The sequence below is a fragment of the Lissotriton vulgaris genome, chromosome 7, assembly GCF_964263255.1.
Source record: "Lissotriton vulgaris chromosome 7, aLisVul1.2, whole genome shotgun sequence".
NCBI lineage: Eukaryota > Metazoa > Chordata > Amphibia > Caudata > Salamandridae > Lissotriton > Lissotriton vulgaris.
This window is the reverse complement of record NC_141695.1, coordinates 1,257,170,262-1,257,179,465: the sequence shown is the minus strand read 5'-3', so window position 1 is coordinate 1,257,179,465 and position 9,204 is coordinate 1,257,170,262.

The window sequence follows — 9,204 nt, the reverse complement described above, 5'->3', positions numbered from 1 at the left end:
ATCATGTTTGTGTTGCCCTAGGATTTTGCAATTTCAGGTCCAGAAGAGGATCAAGCGCCAGGCCTTTGTTAACGACCCAATCTATCTATCTCTAAGCTTTATGTTCATGGTCAACTCGATGCACCCTCCTAGTGGCAGTTATTCTAAGCTCCAAAATGGGCTAAAATGTGGTTGACTGGTTTGGTGGGGCCTAGACCAACGTCCTAAGATAGTGTGGACGCGACCATTTTAGGTGAAAGTTCAGGGTCACTTTTAAAGTATCAGGGACTCCCTGTTACGGGGCAGGCTGGCTCTCTTTGTCCTAACCTGCCCAGAAAGTTCAGGTATAACCAATAGGGACACTGCCCCTACAGATTTGGATACAGACTTACCAGGACTAGAGTGAGCAGAAGTTGTTCTCTTACATTACAGCCCATCCTGGCCAGGCCCTCTAGCTCGGGTGGAGCCATGGGAGGGGGACCACAGGACAGGAGGGGGCCCCCTGTGATTTTGCCTACATGTAGAGTGATTTCTCTGGCCTGGCGCACATGTGCATTTTCCTGACCTCTAGATACTCATTAGGCCTGGGCAGTAAATTCTGTTCCGCTCGCGGAATTTGGGTAATTTCGCGCTCCGCGGAGAACATGGAATTGCCAAAAATTATGCGATCCGCGGCTTCACAGGATTTTTTGCTTGTTCGCGCTTTCAACTTGTGTGTCTGTGAGATATTTCTCCCCGAGCACGCAAACAGCGTTCGCGAACAAGGTAAAAGCATCGCGAACGGGCGGAACAAGCAATTCCGCGTGTTTGCTGAACTTTGGCGTGCTTGCGGAGATTTTTTACCATTTCGCAGAGCTTTGAATAGCGCGACTACACAAATTCCGCCCACCCCTAATACTCATATAAGGAGCTGCAGAACACTGTCGTGGCCATTCGTGGCCATTCTAGTACAGGGTGGGTATGTGACTCCAACTTCAATGTCCCTCTTTTCCTTGCTCAATGTCCAACTCATTTAATTTCCACACTAGTCAACACAACCCATTACTGAAGTAAACATTTGATAAATGTCTACCACCCATAGAAAACCCAACTACTCTTCAAAACCAATCAATAGAAATTTTGGAACCCAATGAAAAGAGAAATCAGATTAAGAAAGTGCTTTAATGCCAAACTTAAGGCTTGATTATGAGTACCTCATATCATTCCGAGACCCGTGCAAAGAGTGGTGTCCGAATTATGAGTCTGAAAAATCAGACAATCAGATTTTTTATCCTATAAATTTCAGCAGTCAAAGGTGTGGAAATTTACCGGGTGGAAAAAGCTCAATTAAATAAAGGGACACTTGCATTTCAGTATGGTAATGTTGTGTGGCGTTTTAGGCTCTGTGTGAATTTTCCCAATTCATGCCCTTAAATAGGTACAATTCACATTGCCCTAATATAGGCATAGAAATCAATCCCTAATTTAGTCATAGCCCATGCAAACCAAATACAGGCATAGCTACTTCCACGCGTACCAAACGTCAAAACGATTTCTTCGAAAATCAGCTTAAGCAGTCAGGGACCTTATTTGCATGAATATTGATTTGTCCAAGAACTCATGCACTTTACAAAGAACTACTATTCCCTAGGGGTTCTTTCCTGACGTTAATATGCCCGACTTTACGTCAAACTAGACACCTTCAAAGTATAAATATGCCTACACTTGCTTTAGCAAGACACGTGGTTTGGAGCCGTTCGACTATCTACTTGCCTGACTCAGCTCGCTACAGCAAGTGCCGAAGGAAGCCGACCCTCCAGCTGCCGCACTGATCAAGAGGCTGCATTTCTCTCGGCGAGAATCCAGCTCCAGTGTGTCCAAGCTCCCCTTGCGGGGTGTTGGGAAATCGAGTCCCTAGACTGAGATACCAGACCTTCTTCATTCTAAACTAAGGTATGGAGCTGATTAACCTAGCGAAATCTTGGATAGATTCTTGGCAAAGAAAACCAAACCTACGCTACACAATACTTACTTCTTCCCGCGTACTAGACTTAGGTTAGGTACATTGGGGTAGGCGTATTTTAGAAGCACCAGTTGAGCATTTTTAGCCATTATTTTTTATGTATGTATTTATATATGGTTTAGAAACCATACAATGCTCTTACAGTATTATTTTATAATATTGTTCTCGCTGTACACATTATACATTGCAGTCTGCATTACGATTGTAGCAGTTCACTTTACTTGCATGAGAAAGAAGACTGTTCAATAAAACCTTTTTATTGAAAACGGCTGTCTATTTCTCTGCACCTTTGTAGAAATTAAGCATGCACGAGTGACTGAGTGAAATACTTATCTATTGTTCCCACGACTCTAGAGATATATTGTCAGAAACGAATCCGTTCTTGTAATTCGAGAAAGTTTCTAGTGACCTCTGAGCTAGCTGGCACTCACTATTAAGTTTAATATATTCGATAGAGACCTAGTTGACCTCAGTCCTACATCTAATCTATAGGATATATTATTCCAATGCGCAGAGCCTATTGGGAATATAGGAACTACACTACAGTAAGAACCAATAGTATTGTAAAAATTTATTGTAAAAACATAACGTCTAATTTTCCGTTATTCCAGCTAAGATGACTATTGCTTGATTGGCATTTTTTACCAAAAGAAGCTGTTACTAAACTGCTTTAACATGGATGTCCAAGTGCATCCTGGTTTTCATGAGAGAGCTGTAGATTTGTAACTTTTTTCACTGTGGGTAGCTGTAACCTGGATGGTAGAACACTTTGGTGGCACACTAAGGGGCTTATTTACAAGCCCCTTGCACCGCCGGTGCGTCACTTTTAACATAGGAAAAAGTGATGCACCAGCGGCGCAAGGGGTTTGTAAATAAGCCCCTAACTTGCTAGCAATCACAAGTGTTTAATTTGAGCTAGTGGTTGTAAGAGAGGCCCACTGGCACCTATTTTTGAGTACCAGCACTTCTATTTTTCCTCCTCAGACTTTGAACCAGAAGAAGAGAGAACAAGCATTTGCAATGCAATAGGTCTTGCATTGACAAGAGTTTGAGCTATTGGCATTTTTTTGTAAAAGTGCCCCCTGCCATGCTTTCACGTTAATGGAGGCCACGCTTCTTTCTTTAGATGAGCTGTGTCAAAATAAAGGTCCGCGGCAGCCATTAAAGTGAAAGAGCGGCATGGGGCTCTTATACAAAAAAAGCATTTGTTTGTCAAGTTGACAAACAAATGCTTCTTTGTGTAAAAGAGCCCCATGCCGCGGTTTAACTTAAATAGCTGCCACGGACCTTCCTTTACACGCAGCTTGTATAAAGAAAGGGGCGCGGCCTCCATTAACGTGCAAGCGTGGCATGGGGCGCTTCTAAACAAAACAAAAAAGTGAATAAATAGGAAAAAACAGGCTTCTGCGTTCAGCGCCGCAAATAAAACAAAGGCGAAGCCGCCTCTAAGGAGTGTGCGCTATCAAAAAATATATATAATAAAGCGACAAGTAAGAGGGCCAGTCCTAATGGGAGGTTACAAGATGAGCAAGGCAGTACTAAGGAGGGACTACTAAGTCTATAGACCAATGAAAAGCCACAGTTTACAAAGAACAATGACTCAAGCCAATGAAAATTATGGGCGGAGCTTCAAGTCCATACCTTAATACAGCATGCCTTGAAGAGCAGCGCATGCCCTCGCCAGCCTTGACCTATAAACATAAAAGGTGGAATGAAGGGGTAAGAGAATGAAGGAAAACCATGACAAATGGGTAAAAAGCAGGGACGAAAAAGTACTTGCAGAGGGGCAGGGAGTATTGGTTGGTGGATTAAAGAGACGTGAGGAAGAATCAAGACTACACAGGCTTGGTATTCACATCAAAACCTTCTGCCGTGCCGCCTGCCATGAGCTTTCTGAGTAAATGTTTGGGCCCTGGTACTTATTATCTTACAAATTGAGCACTATCAATCGCTAATATCTCCACTGCTTTTATTTACAAGCCAACGCGCCATTTGTCAGGCATGATGGTCCGATGGGCTCAAGTCACAAGATTTGTCACTAAATTGGGTATATCCCAGCAAAGTTACCTGGCTAGATATGTTCTGAGCTGCTCGTCCATGCAACTTCTTGCTGCCTGCCTTCTACACTTCCTTTGAGCTCTGTGCAAGCTTCGCACCACCGAGGGTGTTACAATAGAAGTATTTTGGGATATTGTGTAACTTTAGAGAACTCCTCAAGTGAACATTTTTCTCAGACTTTCCTTGGTGGTTACTTTGTTGCTATTGTCTGAACGCGGGCACTGCCACTGTTCTGTGATCTTCAACAATCATTTTCCAGTGGATTTTTTGAACGAAGTGTAAAACCTGGCTCACAACGTCAGAGAGGCGTCATCATGACTGCCTGGTTACAGACACGTGTCCTCATGACTTTTGTGAAACCCTCCGGTAGGACGTCTGATGTCCTACCGGAGGGTTTCACAAAAGTGATGTCAGCAGCACGGCCCGTCGTCACGGCTGCTAACGCCTTGGCCCTGCCGGTGCTGCTGAAATCCACGCCCGCTCTTAGGTCTGCACGAGACCGCACTGTCGCGTGCCGCCTTCTCTGAGTTTAGCCCTTCACCCAATACATTCACATGCCATGATGCCGCCTTCACCGTCGGTAACAAACATGCATAATTCATTGTATATAGGGGCGGCCGTGACTCATATTTACACATGAGGGTTCTTTTACACACCGTTTGTACAGAAGTGAACCCACTTCATTGTTTTTGTATTTGAGTTTTAATAAAGCGCTACAGCTACAGACCACCCTACGGAAGCAATTATGGACTCAGCTGTGCCTTGGCGCGAGCTAATGTGACTGTATTGATCAAGGGATCAGAGGCAGCTGGCACACTCTCAAACATGGGAGCTGTAAATCCCCGCTCGGAATTACACGGAGCGCGCGAGATGGGGAGGGACTCGCTCCTCGCCCACCACTCGCTCAGAATACATAAAGGCCGCGCTCCCGAAGCGCCTGCCCACGTGCAAGCTCCCCTACAGGGCACAAGTCCTAAACAAGCATTTACAATGCAATGGTCTCGGCAATATTATATGTAGAGCTTTTGGTATTGCTCTTTATTTTTTTTTTTTTTTGTATCCCTAAATAAATGGCATTGGCATTTCTATCGGCATTAGCTTTTTTTGCATATGTGATACCTATTGCATTAGCAGAGAGAGAGTGAGGTAGTGAAAGAGAGAGAGTGAGGTATTGAAATAGAGAGAGAGTGAGATAGTGTGAGAGAGTGAGGTATATAGGAGAGTGAGGTAGTGAAAGAGTGAGGGAGGGAGAGGGATGTTGTGAGGTAATGATCTAAGCATAGAGTGATGTAGTGAGAGAGAGAGGTAGTGAAAGAGAGTGAAAGTGAGTTATGTTATTCGAAACTTTTGAAGCGCATAGACACCCAGGCTTTTTATGGCGAGTTAGTGAGATAGAAAGAGTGAGGTAGTGAGAAAGAGAGTGATTGAGGTAGTGAGTTAGAGAGAGAGAGTGAAGTTGTGAGCTAGAGGGTGAGGTAGTAAGAGAGTGAGGTAGTAAGAGAGTGAGGTAGTGATGTTTTGAGAGAGAGAAGTTGTGAGATAGAGTGGTGTGTATTAGTGTGATACAAATCGAGATATTGAGGTAGTGAGTGAAGTAGATAGAGTGAGGTAGAGAGTGATGTAGTCAATAAGTGCGTTTGTGAGGTGTAGAGAGAGTGATGTAGTGAAAGAGGTAGCAAAAGTGAATTAGTGAGATATAGAGTGAGTGAAGTAGTGAGAGAGATAATTTGCGAGGTAGTGAGATAGAGAGAGTTAATTTGTGATGTTGTGATATAGCTATTAGGTGTACTAAAGAGCAGGTTGAGTTACAGTTGTTTACCTCTGCTCACCTATATGTAATCTTTGTAGATTGTAGCATAAATCAGAATCTCACCGATCCCAACGTAAAAACTTCCTTTTTTTTGTTTTAATATGAAGCCACATTTTTTGTTTAAGTGTTCACATACTACAAGATGTCCCATGCACATGCTGCTGTATCCACCTGAATGGACCCGTGGTGTCAGATTTGCAGGAAGTAGGCGTGGTAAGTAATGTGTACCTTTATGAATCTTGTAATCAAAGAGACACAGCTCACACTACAGACTTCATTTTCTCTCCCCTCCTCCTATTGTTAGGCACCATTAATGTGAGAAGACATCAGAAAATGATGCAATTATAACAGACCCTGTTCAAATAGCGCACAGCTGAAAAGTTTCCAACATACTGATCTAATTGATGGTGGAAGGAGTACACTAATTGTTGAATTTTTTACATCCCTGTTCACTTTTTATTAGCTGTTTACTGTTCAGAATATAGTCACAGTGGGCTGTAGAGGCATCCAAAATTATTTGACTGAAGCATCATGAGGCAGTGAGATTCACTAGCAACTTCTTCCTATTTGTTTTGCTGAGCTTTTAATTTTTCTAGGTCCTCATTTCATCAGCACATAGATCCTAGTTTTTTTGCTTTCCATTTTTTTTATTATATCAATCTAGGACTACAAGGCCCAAAAAGCAAAGTAAAAGTGTAGCCTAGGTGAGGTACTTGCATATTAGCCTAGAAACTTTGGAGGCATGAATTTTATGCTGTTCATTTCAGGTTGTAGCAAACGTTTTGTAAGTGCAGTACGTTTTGCCCTGTGTTAATACTGTAATGTCATTAAAAAAATGAACACTTGTGTCGGCACTATGGCCATGAGCACATTAGATGCCTTACTCATAACACACATTTGTAGTTATATAACCCCTCCCTATGTGCACACATCAAACTTTATGACAATCCGTGGGCGTCCATCACCCCCCCCCAAAACCCCATATGGGATACTTATTGCATTAGTAGAGAGCGAGTTAGGTAGCAAGATAGAGTGTGATATTGAAATATTGAGTTAGGTAGTGAGAGCGAGTGATGTAGTGAGATAGAGTGTGAGGTAGTAAAGAGTGATGTAGTTAGAGAGTGGGATGTTGTGATGTAGTGAGATAGGGAGGTAGTGATAGAGAGATTGAAAGTGAGTTACTGTCATAGAGTGATGTTGTGAGATAGTGATTGATGTAGTGAGTTATAGTAAGAGAGTGAAGTAGTGAGAGAGTGAAGTTGTTATATTTTTAGAGAGAAAAGTTGTGTGATAGTGAAGTACTGAGTTAAGTATAGTGTAGTAGACTGAGTTATTTAGTGAGGTAGACAGAGAGTGAAATAGTGAGATAAGGAAAAAGTGAGTCCGTGAAAGAGTTCTGTATTGAGTTAGTGGAGTCTTTAACGGTAGTGAGATGTAAACAGTGAGTGAGTTTGTGTGTTAGTGAGATATAGAGTGATGTAGTTAAATAGAGTGAAAGTGTCTTAGTGTGATACAAATAGAGATAGTGAGGTTGTGAGAGTGAGGTAGATAGAGTGAGTTAGTGAGTGACTGAGAGAGTGAAGTAGTTAAAGAGTGAGTTTGTGCGGTGTAGTGTTGTTATATGTAGTGAGATTGAAACACACCATAGACTTATTTTTCCCTTCCCTCCTCCGACTGTTAGGCACCATTAATGTGTGAAGACATCATAAAATGATGTCAGTTTAACAGACCATGTCCAAATAGCGCACAGCTGAAAAGTTGGCAACATACTGATCCAATTGATGGTGGAAGGAGTACAGTAATAGTTGAATATTTTATATCACTGGTCATTTTTTTGTAGCTGTTTCCTGTACAGAATATAGTCACAGTGGGCTGTAAAGGCAGGCAAACTTATTTGACTGAAGCATCATGAGGCAGTGACATTCCCTAGCAACTTCTTTCTATTTTTTTTGCAGAATTTTCAATTTTTTCTGTCTACATATGTGCTGCACATAGATCGTATTTTTTTTGCTGTCCCCTGATTTTTATAATAGAAAACTAGGACTACAAGACCCAGAATGAAAATTAAAAGACTAGCCTAGGTGATCTACTTGCATATTAGCCTTGAAACTTTGGAGGCATGAATTTTATGATGTTCATTTCAGGTTGTAGCAAACGTTTTCTTAGTGCAGCACGTTCTGCCCTGTGTTAATACTGTACTGCCATTAAAACAATGAACACTTGTGTTGGCACTATGGCCATCAGCACATTAGATGCCTAAGTTATAATACACATTTGCAGTTATATAATCCCTCCCTATGTGCACACATCAAAGTTTCTGACAATCCGTGGGCGTCCATTCCCCCCCCCCCCTCTCAATCAAAATATGGGATACTTATTGCATTAGCAGAGAGAGAGTGAGGTAGCAAGATAGACTGAGATATTGAAATAGAGAGTGAGGTAGTGAGAGAGAGTGAGGTAGATAGAGTGTGATGTAGTGAGATAGAGTGAGTTAGTAAAGAGTGAGGTAGTTAGAGAGAGGGATGTTGTGATTTAGTGAGATAGGGAGGTAGTGATAGAGAGAGTAGAAGTGAGTTACTGTGATAGAAAGAGTGAGGTAGTGAGATAGAGTTATTGATGTAGCGAGTTATAGTGAGAGAGTGAAGTAGTGAGAGAGTGAATTTGTTATATTTTTTGAGAGAGAAGTTGTGAGGTAGTGAAGTACTGAGATAAATATAGTGTAGTAGACAGATTTATGTAGTGATAAAGATGTAGATGGAGAGTGAGGTAGTGAGAGAAGGAAAAAGTCAGTTTGTGCAAGATTTTGGTATTGAGGTAGTGGAATCTTTTATAGTAGTGAGATGTAAACAGTGAGTGAGTTTGTGTGGTAGTGAGCTATAGAGTAATGTATTGAAACAGTGAAAATGTCTTTGTGTGATACAAATGGAGATAGTGAGGTAGTGAGAGTGAGGTAGATAGAGTGAGGTAGTGTGTGACAGAGAGTGAGGTAGTTAAAGAGTGAGTTTGTGAGGTGTAGTGTTGTTATATGTAGTGAGATTGAAACAGAGAGTGACGTTGTGAGGTAGTGAGCTTGAGAGAGAGTGATGTAGTGAAAGATGTTTTGAAAGTGAATTAGTGAGATATAGAGTGAGTGAAGTAGTGAGTTAGAGAGAGAGAGTGTATTTGTGAGGTAGTGAGATAGATATTGTGTTAGTGAGTGAGGTATTGAGTCTTTGATTGTGTGAGTAGTGAGTTAGTGATATATATTTAGTGGATTAGTGATGTTGAAAGAGTGAGTTAGTGATATTGATAGAGTGAGATTAGAGAGAGTGAGTGACGTTGTGATGGGAAGAGAATGAGGCAGTGAAAGTGAGAG